Source organism: Cupressus sempervirens, chromosome 4 (assembly GCF_028749045.1).
Source record: "Cupressus sempervirens isolate cs-2001-9-10 chromosome 4, ASM2874904v1, whole genome shotgun sequence".
Classification (NCBI taxonomy): domain Eukaryota; kingdom Viridiplantae; phylum Streptophyta; class Pinopsida; order Cupressales; family Cupressaceae; genus Cupressus; species Cupressus sempervirens.
Window position 1 is genome coordinate 527,324,351 of NC_143121.1, and position 16,898 is coordinate 527,341,248.

At 35.0% G+C, this 16,898-nt stretch overlaps 1 pseudogene; it reads right to left on the reverse strand.

Moving 5' to 3' along the window:
* The window catches only part of LOC149562251 (serine/threonine-protein kinase Nek1-like), a 74,067-nt pseudogene extending 57,948 nt beyond the window's left edge, over positions 1-16,119 (reverse strand).
* Positions 16,120-16,898: the final 779 nt, after the last annotated feature.

Genomic DNA, 16,898 nt, shown 5'->3' on the forward strand with positions numbered 1-16,898 from the left:
CATGATTGTTCTCTGCAGGACTTAATGGCAGGTTGTTGCAAAGTAATTATAGTTGGAGGACATTCCAGTTATGCCTGAGCTATAAAGGCAAAATTTTATGAATTTTGTAGGGTCGACCTTTCTCTATTTTCTCTGTTAATTCTCTACAAATTCTCAGTGTAAATTCCCCTATGCCTCTAAACTACATGATTTTCTGTGTTATCTCTTTCAGCCATTGGTATGAAAGTGAAAGAACTCTTTGCCTCTCACTGGTGTTTGTAGAGATCTATGATCTGCATGACTATATCTCCTTGGCCTATGAATGATAATATAAGTGAATCTCTCTTTCCTTGTGTCATCCATCTTGGTCTTCTGATTTGCATGTGATTATTAGATTAAAGAGTGTCTGAATGTGTATATCCTTAGTTTCATTCTAGTTCAATAGTGCATATATGGACAGAGTTTGGTCCAAACACTCTATTTTGGTCCATCACTTCTTTAGATTAGAGTAGGTAGATTTGCTTTCATGCTCTCCTTCTCCCTTTTCCTTTCCAAGAATAGTTAGGTGTGCCTTGATAGTAAGAGGAAGCCAGCCTTCTCTGAAGACTCAACCTCATAGTTCAAGTCCCACAGCTTGGAGATTGTTTCCATGTTTCACTAGGTTGTCCTCATGCATAGGCTTTGGACAAGGGTGCAAACCTTAGTGACAACAATAGGGGTATAGGGGGGTTGGGCCCTCATAGCTTAGTTTCTAAATTTTGTACAGTGAACAGTTTTGATAGAGATGTAGATGCAATGAGTTTTTGATGATGCATTTATTCATGGTGATACTATATGATTCTTTTGTATATGGACTATACATATATTTATTCTTGTGATATATATATGACATGATTCGATGGGCCTATGTGTACATGTATGATTATGATTATGCATATGATATCTATGATGTGGATACTAACATTTGTGATGTAGGATGTGAGTGATTTGATAGTGCATATGATTTATATATATGATGCCTAATGTGTGTATGATGCAGGTTTGTTGGTTTGCATTGTGCTATTGTTATATGTATATATGCACTATATGTATTATCAGATGTTTTTATGATGTTTTAGAATAGATTCATGTAATGAATTAATGTGATGAACTAATGATGGAATCTAATAATGAATAAAAATGCCTAATAAATAATGAATGCATCCTAAAATGTCAATAACTAATAAATGAAAATTAAAATGAACCTAAAATGTAGATATGAAAGTGTAACATGAATGAACCTAATGAATGAGCAAGTGTCAAAAGTCCCAACTTATAAGAACCAAGTAGCGTAGCATAGGAGGGGGGAAGTAAACATGACCCAAGTCTCAAGCAGGGCTCAATGAAACCTTATACTATATGAACCCTAACTACATGATACCAAGAGATTCACTTGTGTTTATATGAAAGAGCACACCTTATTTTTAATTTTGCAAAAGAGTTTATGCATCATATTCTATGGAAGCATAAATGACACAACTCTTTTGTGTGGACTAGAGAATTTAGAACAACAGGTGTAGTTTGCATAGTCATGATGGAACAAATGTCATATATGCCCTGAAGAGTTCTAAGTACACCCAAAGTATTTTTAGGAATTTTTGGTGGAAAGTGTACTAACCCATTGCCCCCATTGCACAACACATAAATATAACCTAAAACTGACACATATGTAGTAAAGCATCAAAAATAGATCATACCACAAATAACATGTGTAGTCAATGAGAGAAATTCATGGTACGACCAAAATATGCAAGATCAAGGTGTACCATAAAAGGCTTCCACTAACACAAAAAATGAAATCAACCAAAAAGAGACCTCATGACCAAGTAGTCATTTAGTCCACAGTTCCTACCAAGAACCTTAAAGCCTAAAGGTGAATATTGTAATGCCACATATAGGAAGGAGGCATCCTATGCAAGTTTTTTTTGTTTGATGTTAGTTATCACAATTTTTTTGGTGGTAAGTGCTGTGAAAAAAAAAGTGTCCCCAATCATTAAGTCTCAAAGGTGATTTTGTTTAAGTCCTGTTGTAGTATTTGTTGTGGGAAAAGCTTAGTGTAATGAGGTTTGAACAAGAACTCAATGAGAAAATGCCTCATATACTAGAGGTCTTCGGAAAAATGGGAGTGAAATGAAGCCTCACAGAAAAGAGGTCTTTTCTATTGGATGTATGAAAAGTGCAAGCTAGATAAGACTTTGCACAAATAGGAAGATGAAATGATGGAATGGGGTGAAGCGAAATGAGCCTTATAGATAATGGATCAAAATGCTTTTTTCATAAAATTTTTCTTCTTTTTAGTCCTTTTTCAGGAAAATTTTATGATTTTTTTTTTGTTTTCTAATTTTTTTGATTTTTTTGTATTTTTGTGGGACTATAACAACACTATACAGGAACTACAAAACTCAAGCATAGAACCACTTAAGATGCTAGATATTTATAGGCTCAGGGAGTGGATCTCCCTCTAGAGTGGCAATTTGATATGCCCTAGAACCATATTTGGCCATAATGATAAATGGACCAAGCCAATTAGCTTCAAATTTTCATTTCTTTTCATGGTTCTAGAGATTCTTCATGTTATGCTGCAAATCTAAGTCACCCACCTCAAATTCCTATGGCTTGACTTTTTTATGATACTGAAGCTGAAGTCAATTTTGATACACTCAAAGGTGGTTTAGGGCATTGAGGCATCTCTCATCAAGGAGTTGCAGCTTTTGCAAGTGAGAAACTCTGTATTCTTCTTCAGACATCAAATTCTTGAGATAGATTTTGAGGGAAGGGAGCTCAATTTTGATGGGTAAGACAACTTGAAAACCATAAACAAGGGAAAATAGAGCGGCTCCTGTGGGGGTACGAATGGAGGTATGGTAGGCCCAAAGGGTGGGAGCAAGATGGAGGTGTCATTCATGACCAACTATGTCAATAGTTTTCTTTAGGATTTTCAAAATGGTTTTATTAGTAGCTTCAACTTGGCCATTGCCTTAGGGGTAGTATTTGGTGGAAAAATGTTGGGTGATTCTAAATTTCCTACACCATGTGGAACCTTCCTAATTTTTGAAAAGCATTCCATTATCAGTCATGATGTCTTGAGGTATGCCAAAATGGTAGATAATATAGTTCAAGATGAACTTTGAAATATATTTTTTGGTGATATATTTTAATGGGATAGCCTCAACCCACTTTGTGAAGTACTTAGTGGTGGAAATAATGTACTTATGGCCATTTGTGAAATTTGGATATACTTTACCAAAAAGATCAAATCCATTATAGGAAAAGGGCCATGGGGTAATGGTGGGTTGGAGGTCTTGGGTGGGGGCATGTATCAAATCACCATGCTGCTAACAAGGAAAACATCTCTTCACAAAATGATAGGCATCTGCTTCCATAGTAGGCTAATAGTAACCCATTCTGAGGAGCTTTTTTGTGAAATAAGGCCACTAGAATGGGCACCAAAAATCCCTTGGTGGACCTCCTCTAACACCATTCTGCCATCTAAATTGAGACATCAAAGGAGGGTTCCATCAAAGTATTTTTAGAAAAGTTTATCACCTAGGATCGTATAGCAGACAGTGTGACGGATGAAGGTCTTACTTTGATTTAGAGTGAGGTCTATGGGAATGGTTTTGTGACATAGGTAGGAAATTTTTTTGACCTACCATGGAGACTTAGGATAAACAATCTCACACACCAACTTTAAATAATTTTTCTCATAAGCAGGAATAGAAAGATTCTCAACAAGAAACTCACATTTAGGACTCTATTCAGGCATGGAAATCATGGAAGCAATGGTAGCCATAGCATCTATTGCTTTGTTATTAGCCCTTGGTATTTTCTAAAAGACTATCTCTAAGAAGTTTTGTTTAAGATCCTCAACTATCTTGTGATATGACAACAACTTTTCATCCATTGTAAGGTATTCATTTGTAACCTATTTAATGACCAATTATGAGTCTAGAAAGATAAGAAGGTTTTTGATATTCCATCTGATAGCCTAACACAACCCTATAACTAATCCTTCATACTCAACTATATTGTTTGTGTAAGGGAATGATATTTTATAAGACTTAGGAATGAGATCTCCTTGTGATGTGACAAACAAAATTCCTGCCTTTGATCCCTTTTGTGTAAAGGAACCATCAAAAAATAACTTCTAGTGTGTACTAGGGGTAACAGTCATAATTGTGTCATCTAGAAAGTCTGTGACTATGGGATGGTCTCCTCGAAGAGGAGCTTCAAAAAGCTGATTTGCAATTACTTGTCCCTTAATGGCCTTGCGTTTCTTATAAAAAATGTTGTATTCACTTAAAATCAAGACCCATTTTGCAATTTGATTAGTGAGGGAGGCTTTGGATAGCAAATATTTGAGTGGATCTATTTTGGAAATGAGGTGTGTAGTATGATTAAGCATATAATGGCATAGTTTCTACGTGCAAAAGACTACGGCCAAACAAGCTCTCTCAATTGCAATGTAATTCAACTCATACCCAACTAATGTTCGACTGAGATAATATATAGCTTGCTCATTACCATTGTCATCTAGTTGTGCCAAAAGGGCACCTAAGGCAAGTAAAGTGGCTGAAATGTATAGGATCAATGGTTGTCTTGCAATTGGCGGGACTAGAACAGGAGGACTAGCCAAGTATGCCTTAATTTGTTCAAATGCTTTCTGACATAAGCAATCCCACTAAAAATTAGTGTCTTTGTAAAGAAAATGTTGAAGTGGATGGACCTTATTTGCTAACTGGGCCACAAATCATTTGATGGACTATAAGTTTCCCTTAAAACTATGGAGTTGTTTCAATGTGGTAGGTGGAGGCATTTCTATGATGGGTTTTACTTTGGTGGGATCTACCTCAATACCTCTTCTTGACACAATGTAGCCTAATAACTTGCCTAATTTGACCCCAACAACACATTTCTTAGGATTTAGGTGCACTTTATATTTCTCCAACCTTTCAAAAATGGTGGTGAGCACATCAATGTGGTTATTACGTGTCTTTGATTTTCCTAGGATGCCATTGACTTAGTCCTCCATTATGACATGTAGAAGATCATGGAATATTGTAGTCATTGCACATTGATAAGTGGTGCCAACATTCTTTAAGCTAAAAGGCATGACTTGATAAAAAAAGGTTCCCCATGTGGTGGTAAATGCCATTTTATGTTGATCTTCTTCTACAATTTTGATTTGGTTGAAACTAGAGAAACCATCTACCAAAGACAACATCTCATGTCTAGCCATCAAGTCCACTACGATTTCTATGTTAGGAAGTGGAAAATCATTCTTAGGACATGTGAGATTTAAATCTCAAAAATCTAAACAAATGCGGATGCCCCCAGATGCTTTTCCTATAGGAACAATGTTCGAGACCCACTCAGGATAATCAAGAGGGTGGATAAACTTTTCCTCTAACATTTTTTGCAATTTTTCTTTGACTAAAAGTGCTACCTTAGGATGCATTTTGTGCAACTTTTGCTTTACTGGTTTAATCTTGGAGTCTACTGTCAAGTGATGCATAACCAAATCTATGTCTAAACTAGGCATGTCTCTGTATGTCCATGAAAAATTGATTTTACCCTTTTTCAAGAATTTAGTCATTGCCTTTTGTTCTTAAAGACTTAGGGTAATTGCAATATAGGTGATTTGTGGATCATCCTCTGTACACAAGTTGATTGGAATAGTGTCCTCATTCAAGATAGATGACTTTTTTGGTGGTAAAGATCCGAATGGCAAGTCAATCTCTCCCTCTTTAGGTGCCTCTAGGAGGTTTTCACTAGAAGATGCATCCTTTATTTTATCTTTTTTTTCATCCAAAAGCACCCTAAAAGAGTTTTCACTAGAGGATGTTTCTTTTATTTTTCCATTTTTATTTTCTTTTTTAGTTTTGTGACTAAGAGAGTTGACTTGGTTACCAAAGTAGGCTTCCTCATTGTATTGGATCTCATGTTCATAATCTTGGAGATTCTTAAGGACAAAGAGTGCCATCACTGCTTCGTCAGAGTTACAGATATTGAGAGCTAGTGGTGTGTCCTAAAGGTCCTAGTCTATCATGTCAGGGTTGGTGAGAGGTAGGTCAGTGGATGAAAGGTTAGCTATGGAAATGGCATGGATATGGTTATCTAGGTCATCCTCAATGTATTGGAAGGTTACTTCAAAGAATTCCTCCTCTTCAATCTTAGAATCAGGGTCAACCGTACAATAGTTGTCAACAAAGGACACCTTGGGATTAATGGAGCCCGAACCACATCTAGGATAGCTTTTAGCCTCAAGGTCTTGTCTAATTCCATCTTCTTTAGGTTCAAGGATAGTACCATAATATCCCATGTTTTTGATAATGGGAGGGGTCTTAACATACTTATCCTTTGGGAATTCCATAGGTTCATCTTTTCCATTAAAATATAGCCAATCTAGGATATTAGATTCCATATGTTGATCACTAAGTGAACCCCAATGTTCAAATGTTGTTTTGTGAACATGCATAATCCTTGTTGGTAGGACATGGTAATTGTGAAGGTTTTCCAAAGGAACGGGGGAGAGTGGTAGTTGTACAACACATAAGGTATTTTCCAACACATAAGCATTGATGGTAGGTAGATGGTACCACTTTTAGTGTATGTATCCAAGGTCAACCAAGCAAAATTTTATATGGAAAATCCAAGTCTAGGATGTGACATTCAATATTTATGATAGCTAGTCCAACCTTTAATGGTAACATGACAAATCCTTTTGATTCTCTTTCTCTTTCATCATATGCTTTCATTTTTATCCTTTTATTGACATCTAGGAGGTCTTCTGGAAGTCCCAAGAAATGAATCATCTTCAATGTACATAGGTTCAAATTGGATCCATTATTTATAAGGACTCTTTTAATCTTATGTCATTGTATAAGGACTTCAATGTGGAGCGACAACTTATGGTGGGGATTAGGACCTTGGAAATATTTGTCTATAAGGACAAGATGTTGTTATGTGGCAAGGGTTCCAATCATGGTAGTGAATTGGGAGGTGTTAATGTTTTTATGAACATGAGGCTCTAAAAGAGCCTTCTCCAAAATTTCTTTGTGGATAGGTGATGTGGTTAGGAGCTCTAGAATGGATATTTGTGCAAGAGTCTTACCTAATTGGGAGAACACATCATAATGAGAAGTGGTCCTTTGTGAGGTGGATGGTGTAGCAGGTGCATGTGGAACTGATGGATTAGTGGGGTTGGGAGTGGTGGCTTACAAAGTGATTCTTCCTCGTCGAGTGGTTGCATCATAATCAGCTTCTTGTAAGACAAGGGTATTCACATGAGTGCCTACCTCTTCAATGTAGCCACACATGCAGTGAAAACAACATATATCATTGGTTTCTATCTTACCGCACAAGGAGTCAAACCTTGATATGTGGTTAGTAGAATAGTCATATGGTAGTGTATTTGATGTGGGAGCATGATTTACATTATTCATATTTTTGTTTCCATTGTTATTATTTTCATTGTTGTGGTTAGGAAATGGCTTTTGGAATATCTTCAACTTAGCATTTTTAGAGGGTGATCCTCCTTCTACCTCAATTTCTCCATCATCAACAATGTTTTGAATGAAGACTTTGAGTTTTATACACTTGTTTGTATCATGTCCCTTGATGCAGTGGTATTTGCAATATTCATTTTCCATATACCATTTTGATTTGGGTTGATTTTCATCAAAGGGTCATGTGTTGGGAAACACCATCAAATTGTGATCCACTAGTTTTTGGAATATGGTATCCAAGGGTTCTCGAAAGTTAGTGAACTTCCTATTTCAATCATAGTCATGGTTGTAATTTCTGTTGGTATTATTTTTGTTGTAGGGAAAATTTGTGTTTGATAATGAGATTACTGATTGTCATGGTTTGAATTGTTGTTGTTTTGGTTATGATAGTTGTTGTTGTTTCCTCCTTGAAGTTTTTGTACACTTTTAACATCAGTGACACCATTATGTGTGACACCTTTATTTTTGGACCAAAATTTGGGTTTGCTATTGTTGTTTGTGTCATTGTTTGAGGATGATGAGCTATAATGTTTAATGACACCTTTGTCTAAAAGCCCATTTTCAATGCTCTTGCCTCTCTTGACTAATGTAGCGAAGTCTTTAGGACTAGCCATCTTCAGGTGGAAAGACATCTCTGGTATCAAGTTTTTGATAAATATATCCACAAGGTGGGAATCCTCAATTTTGTAGGGCATGTAGATAGCAAGATGACTCTGCTATTGTAGAAAGTTAGCAAATGTTTCATGATATCATTTCTTTGTGTTGTACAAGTCACTTAATGAGGCATGGTGTTCAATATTGTAAGTGTATTGTGCTACAAACTTCCCTGTTAAATCCTTAAAAGAGGTAATGAAACCCTTGGGTAAGTTCATTAGCCACTCTAGTGTGGGGCCTCCAAGACTTCATTTGAAGAGCCTCTTAATATAATCCTCATTATAGGCTACTTCTTGACACAAAATTGAGAATTCCTTGAGATGTGTGATATGACATGTTTCTCCCATGTATTTGTTGAATTTAGGAATCTCAAAGTTTGGTGGGAATGGTATCATGCTAATGGATCCATCAAATGGAAAGGGACAAACTTCCTCAAAAGAGAAATATTTCACCCCTTTGTTGGTCATGGAATATACCAAGTTTCGAAGTTCATGCAATTGCTAGGCTAAATCTTGGTTTGATTCCACTTATGATTGTTGAGAATTTTTAAGTCCATCTCCCAAGCTATAAGGAGTTCCAAACATATTGTGAGGAGGTGGGAGTACTCTAATTTGGCCAATGTATTGATATGCAATCATTGGAATTGGCATAAATGTTTTCACCATACTTGTTGGAATTTGCAAATAAGAGGAATACATTGGTTGCATTGGAATTTCCATCTGTTGAGTAGACACTTGCGCAATGTTTAAGCATCCTATAGTTGGACCTTTTAAGGTGGACTGTGGAATACTAGCATGCATGGTAGTGTTGGGTATGTCACTAATAATTTGTCATATATGTTTTGCACTTAATTGGAATGCCAGTTTTGTGGTGGCACTTGATGTGGATGTAGCACTAGTTGTCACTATGGGTCCTTTGCTAGATGCTTGGGTTGTGTTTGGTAATACAGGAGCACCACCCTTCATAATTTGTCTAAACAAGGTGGTCTCATCAAAACTTGTGGGGACATTAACACCATCTTTAACCAAGTTTAGGAAGATCTCAGTCTTGTTTGCCCTAATAGATTTTTCCATCATTTCAACATTGTATGGATCTGCAAGGAATGTTTGAACATCATTAGTGATATTGTTGTTGTCAATAGGTTCTTCCTCTTGGTATACTTCTTCATCATTATTTCCCAAGTTTGTGTTGTGGAAAGGATCTTCTGGTTCTTGTGTGGATGTTAAGATGGGCATACCAAAGTTTGAACTAGAGGGAAATGCTTCCTCCAATGATGTTGCATGTGGAGGAAAAGGATTCTCCATCTCTTTTTTCCTTGATGATTCTAATAAGCAAGAGATGGGATTAAATGTGAATCTACCAGATCGTGTATGTACCATACAATAGTGACCAAACCAATGGGTGGAAGACTATGGAAGAAAGAGAGGAATGTGAGAGAGAACTGTTGAACCTTACACAATGAAAGGGGCCAATAACCTAGATGTAAAAAAAAGACCTTGATTTAGCAAACAAAGTGTGATTATAGGCTAAAAGTATCTTTCTCCTACCAAAGGTGGTCAAGTGATCTTTAGGCAAGATAGGACACTAAATTGACTACTCACTATTTGGAGATGGATTTGTTATCCCAAATGAGTAATAGATGTTTTCTTGTGGACAAAAGGTCTAGTGTTGTGATCTCAGAAGGTGTTCTTATGCCAAAGTTTTTAGGTTCAAATGATCAAATTCTCTAGAGGAAATTTGCAAGTGGAAGGCTAGAAACTTGGAAGAATGGAGGTTGATGTGGAAAATGAAGGTGTAGTGGTTACTTAAGTGGTTAAGTCAATCCTCACTTACTGGGAAAAAAAACCTTGGGTTTACTCCAGGGAAGGTAGACCAATTTCAAAGTTTTTTATGGTACTCAATTCTATCATAACAATCTTGTTTAGCCTCTTCTTTCTGAATGTCCTTGATAGTGTATTAGAATTGTTTATCACTGTGTGCTAGGTTTTCTCTTTCCTTGTAGACAAATGGTTTGGATAATTTCACCTTCTTAGGTTTGACTTTGTCAGTCATGGAAAGAACAAAAAAAAACCCAATTTCAAACACAAACTATAACTAGACTCACCAATTTCAAATGCTAGACCAATATGGAACTCTTGAAAATAACTGTGAGTCAAGACGACCCACTTACCATTGTTTCTCTCACTAAAGTTTAGCTCACAATTTCACTCTTTTTTGCACTTGTTTGATGTTTGGTGTTGGTTTTGAATGTTTAAATAATCGAGTACACATAACACGCCAAAAATCCTAATAAGGCTATAACTAGGATGTACAAGGATTATCTAAAGGGCATCCTCAATATACACAAGGTATGTGAGGCCCAAATTTGTAGATGAAAGAAAATAATGCTACATAGCTAGGAGGAGATGGTAACCCAAATCTCCACCTTCACTTCCCAAAGGTATAAAGTTGTTTGGGGCTTAGTCAAGAGTGAAAAGATGTTACTTCCAAGAGAAGTGTCTTTTGATTCACCTCCTTATTCTTATACTCCACCAGAACACTGGAGTCGAGGTCATCCTAAGGGGTGATGAAATACCTAATCAAGCCTCCTAAAAAAAGAAAACAAGACCACTTATTTCTTGTGTAGTCAAGATCACCCAAAGGCATGAGAGGAGAGAATATGTAAGTGGCCTCTGGGTTAAAAGACACTTATTCTTTCCAAATGATGCTTTAAGTTTTGTAATCTACTCTTGAAGACACACGTGTTTAAGCGTACATTTTTCTTTCCAGATTGAAATTGTCGTCAACATAAATAAAAATCATGAATTCATCAAAAAGATGTAAATCACTTGTGAACATAAAAAAATTGCTGAAAATGAAACGAATTCTCTTAAGTCATTCAAGATTGTGTGAGTTGATTTTAAGCACCAAATTAAAATGTTCGCTATCCTAAACATTCATTGCAATGAAAGCATGTCAATTTCCTGAAGGCATTCAAGAGTGTATTTGCTACCTAAACATTCATTCCAATGAAAAGCATGTCAATTTCCTTAAGGCATTCAAGATTAAGTTTGACTATCCTAAACATGCATTCCAATGAAAAATTATTCATTCCTTTAATGAAATTCAAGAGTTTGTTTTCTACCTAGACATCTATTCCAATGAAATGTGAGTATATTTTTGTTAAAGCATTTAAGATTGGATGTAATTTTTTCCCTTAAAGCATTCAAGAGCGTGTTTGGATTTTACATGATAATTTGCAACATACATTCAAGGAAAAATGATTATTCATACAACTTCATCAACCCTTTAATCCTAAAGTGATAAAAATCACTATGACTTTTTTTTTAAAGCCTTCCAAGGTCTGTTTCCTACAATATAAATTTGTTAGAAATCCTTGCAAAAGAACCAGTCAACGAATTAAATGTTTCAAATTTAGCAAAACTACCAAAAATTATAGATGAAAGACTATAGGTGTAGACAACAAAACTACACAGACACTAAAACACATAGATGATAAAGTACAAGGTGTATGGTTTGCAGGCACATGACAACTTTGTCAAACATAAATGATAGAATAGGCTAGTAGAAACTAAAACTCGCAGATGAAAAAAGAATTCAACACACAATGCAGATGACAAAACAAGGTTGGTAGATGATAAAACTATGGGTCACTGACAATAGTACTATGGGTCACAAATGACAAAGTAAACTACACATATGACAATTAGGTTTTTAGCAAGTATAGGTCTACCTACAACACAGACGACAATGTATACAATGCAGATGATAATCATGTTTTTTAGAAATTCAAATATGCCGACCACCCAGATGATAGATTAAGTTGTGCAGACATCAAAAATAGGTTTTACTGTGAGATAGGTGAGCTTAAAGTTGTAAGGTAGAGACATCAATCTGTGCAAACACTAGTTTGTGGAGACGACAAAACATAGATGACACTACGTTTTGCACAAATGATAATGCATAAGTTTTGGCGACAACTTACAATTTCTTAATGGATTTTTGAAAGGAGAATAGAGATGTGGGTCCCACCGGGCATGCCAAAATATATGAAAAAAAACTTACCTATTGGAAGCAAGAGAAAACAAGCAAACACTAGCTACAATAAATATATCAAGTATTCAAAATAAAATGAAACATCACTAATACTTGCTTGAATTTTGCAACTCAAAGCAACCAAAAGACCAAGTCCTCATGCAACCCCAAACAACTCAACAAAGGCACCCATGAGAGGCCCTATTGGTGTGATTTTGATTAGAGGAATGTTGGTGTGCTCTCCCAAAACACAACTATGGTGAATCTCTTGATAGAAAATGCAAATATGAGAATGAATCTATGCTAAATGAGTGGAGAATACTTCAAATAATGGCTATGGAAGCAGCCATATTTAAAAGCATTCAAAGGATATGGAGATGGATGCAAGAAAGAAACTAATCTAGCAATGCAAAATGAGATGAACTCTATAAATTACCAAATGGTTAGTAATAATGCAATTTTCAGAAATCACTAAAAAGCTCAAATGAAAAATAACATGATAACAATGCATATGAGGGAGATGTCAAATGCTTGAGACAAGGACTCTATTTATAGGCTTGAGAGGTGCCCTAGTGAGGTAGAATCTATGTGATATCCACATAGATTCCACAAGGGAGACATGTAAGCAAGCCATACAAGTGGTCAATATTCAAAGTTTGCTCACACATGTGGGAGAAAACTTGAAGAAAGGAGTGGGGGACAAAGGTGTAAGAGGTGTGGAAGACATGAGGGGTGTGGAAAGTGTGAGGGTTCCTTAAACATGTGCAAGCACATAATTAGGATTAAAATGGAGTTTAGCAAGGTATTTAGAGTAATTAAATGAGATTAAGTAGTGGGTAGGCTTAGAAGGATGAAAGTGATGGTTGTAGACTAGGCTTTAGGCTAGATTTAAGATTAAATTAAATAGGATTTAATTTAATCATGGGTTTAGAGAAATAAATGGAGATGGAGGGAATTAAATAAATAGGATTTATTTAACACAGGGATTTATTGAGGATCATGTATTAAATAAATTTAACACATTAGGGATGTAAGTATTTGAATTAAATTCAAATACATTAGGAAAGCGAACTTGTTTAAATAAATTTAATTATATAAGTAGAAGAATATGACTAATATAATTAATTAATAAATAAATAATTATAATGTCAAGAAAAATATTAAATAAATTAATATGGTGTTTGAGACGATTTTAAGCATCTACAGTATCATCCCCACCCCAATTTTACTTTTTTTAAGAATGTTTTTGGGTCACCAAATATTGTGTTCAAAGTGTTTTGTGCTTTTAGTTTCTCATGCATGCAATAGATTAAATCTATTAATGGTAAATGGATTATGTTATTAAGTTCTCAATTTGTTCAAAAGTTTTGAGGCTACTAATTCACCCCTCCTCTCTCAGTAACCTAGCTAGTCTTGATTATTTCTAATAGGTATCACCCCAATTGTGATCTAATCTCTTCTATTCAAGAAAAAGTGTTGTTCTTAACAATTTTTTTAAAATTTTAGGGGTCCTAAAGAAGATGGGGTCTAACATCTCATTATTATTGTACTAAAATTATTGAAAGAATAAATAGAATCAGAGTAGTGGTGGTATCTATCCCATACTTGTGTCCATAGTTGTACCAATAGCTCTCCATTCTCATCAAATGTTTGATCAATAAAATCTAGATTGATGTATCCCACACTTTTGTATAAGATAAGATGCATCAACAATGAATAATGGTGGAACTTAAAATTCCCCAATTCTCCTCTTTGTGTTGATTCAATCTGTCCTTGCATCTTCTTAATGATGTAAGCCACATAATCATACTCCACATTATGGAAGGCATCTTGCACATTCTGGGCTATAATGTATATTGATCCATACATCATATTAGAACCATCACTTCCCACTACCTTATGGATGCCATACACAGTCTTCTGAAAGTAATTCTTGAACTTTCTCAGAGGCATCATTTTCTCAACCTTATTAGGAAAATCCCCTACCCTTTTGAGGTCCATAGGGATATGATGCAACATCACTTATCTAGTGTAAGTACTCACATTTCTTTTAAAATTTCCTTGAAGATTATCTATATCAATTTGAACACTCATTTTTCCTTCTAGTCCAAAAGTTTCAATAAAAGAAGCACAGTCTAGTATACACAGAATAATCCCATCATGTCTATGGAATGACTTGTTTGCTAGATTGTAATATTTGATTAGGGTTTTCACCAAATCAACTTCCACATATACCTTTGGAGACAATAGCTTCACCATGTTTCTTCTCCATGGGTTGTAGATAGGGATCTTCTCAAACCTATTGTTGTAAAAGTATCTAAACAATTCATCTCGATTTACAGCAGGGAAAATTGTATCTCTACAGACTGTGTATGGGTCTCTAAAATTATGATCATTTGCAAAAATGACATGCAAAAATTTTGAGAATATCTTCATCCACTCATCTGCATACTTATTTGGCTTTCTTTGTCAAGTTTTTCCTCCTTTTGAAGTTGACATTTTCTGCAACTTCCATGCCTTCAACTTGAATCTCTTTCATTTCCTTCTCTAAAATCTTTTTTGCAAATAAAATTTGGAAGTTCTATCTGGAAATAAAAACTGAAATCTCTATAACTAAAGTCTAAAAGGTTCACAACATTTAAAATTCCTCATGCTTTGTAAATGGTATCTTGTTTTAACCTAGAAAATATTTTTTATGTCCTACATACTTCATCAACTTCTTTACTACATTAATTTCTTGTATGTACAAGCTTTAGTTCTCAATTTTTCTACCACCTCATGGAGCATCGACTTAATTATCTAGCTTAGCAATTTTTTGTACTTTTAAAATCTTATTGTTCAAAAAATTTCTATCATTTTTCAGCTTAGAGAAAGAAAAATCAAATTTTAATGTTATATTTATGGCTTGTGATCTTACACCTTATGTTTGAAATTCAAACCCTTCATAACCCCATAGACAAGAAAATTAACCTTGAGATCTTATGCTCCATCCTTCTTCATATTAGTAGAGAGCCCTTATATCTTACTTGATGACTTTACACTCACAAGTTTATCATAAGATCAGGAACATTATCTACAATGTTAATCTAGAAGTTCTATCTAGAAATAAAAACTGAAATCTCTATAACTAAAGTCTAAAAGATTTGCAACTTTTAAAATTCCTCATGGTTTGTAAATGGTATCTTGTTTTAACCTAGAAAATGTCTTTTATGTCCTACATACTTCATCAACTTCTTTGCTACATTAATTTCTTGTATGCACAAGCTTTAATTCTTAGTTTTTCTACCACCTCATGGAGCTCGACTTGATTATCTAGCTTAGCACTTTTTTGAACTTTTAAAACCTTATTGTTCAAAACCTTTCTATCATTTTCAGCTCAGAGAAAGAAAAATCACTTTTTAATGTTATATTTATGGCTTGTGATCTTACACCTTATATTTGAAATTCAAACCTTTCATAACCCAGTAGACAAGAAAATTAACCTTGAGATCTTACGCTCCATCCTTTTTCATATCAATAGAGAGCCCTTATATCTTACTTGATGACTTTACACTCACAAGTTTATCATAAGACTAGGAACATTATCTACAATGTTACTTTCAAACTGCAAACTTACACCTAGAAGCCTTCAACTATTCATGTAGCATCAACATTGTGTATTCAAACCTTTACAATCTTACGCTTTAGTGACACCTGTAGCATCAAGGCTTCTTTCTTGCTGCCTTATAATCTCACACTAATAGCTACAAAAACCTCCATCATAACTTTGGGAGATTTTCCACTAATTGTTTTCTTAACCCTTTGACCATACACTAACTATTACTTTCACTACTTACCGTAATCCCAGAGGCTCTAACATTAGCTTTACTCTAATCTTATGACCATATGCTTTAACCTTTACCATAGCATTAAGAACCTTCTATTTTCATCCTTTGATCTTATAGTTGACCTCATCTGATAGCTGTGGAAGTCTTTTATATTCTACCTTTATGATCTTACAATATTCCATTTTTTGAATCCTTGGAAGACTTTATTGACATATGCTCAATTTTGCTATGCTTATGCACTAGGCCTCACATCATAAGATCATAAAACCATATAACTTTAAAAATTTTCACCTTATGATCTCATGCTTCTAGTCTATGTGTATGGTTAGGACTCTATAGAAAAGCATCTATGCTTCTACACTGCTCCTTTCATCATAAGAACAAAACACCTGCTGACCTTCATAAAAATACTTACGATGCTACACTTTTGAAATGAGCATAAGATCAAAATGCATGTAGATTAATTCTACACCTTTATGCTTATGTTAGATGTTGTGACATTGTGAGACCCATGAATTACCACTTACAATCTTGCACTAAACCTTATTTCATAACATCGAGAGACCAAAAACCCAAGACTTATGACTCTACACTAATGACATTGATCATGAGATCATTATGAGAAAAGGAAAATTTGAAGACCAAATGTAATCTCCTACTAGATACAAAACCTAGGGTTAAAACCAACCCAATCATGGAATAAGAATTTTTTTAATGATTAAACATGGGACACAAGTCCTAGAACATTTGGATGATCCTAGGTTAGGGATATAATTTTGAAATGGACTTAGGGCATAAGCCTACGAGGTTAGGGTTTTTATGGAAATCCTAACAACAATATATGAGAAAACCTAAG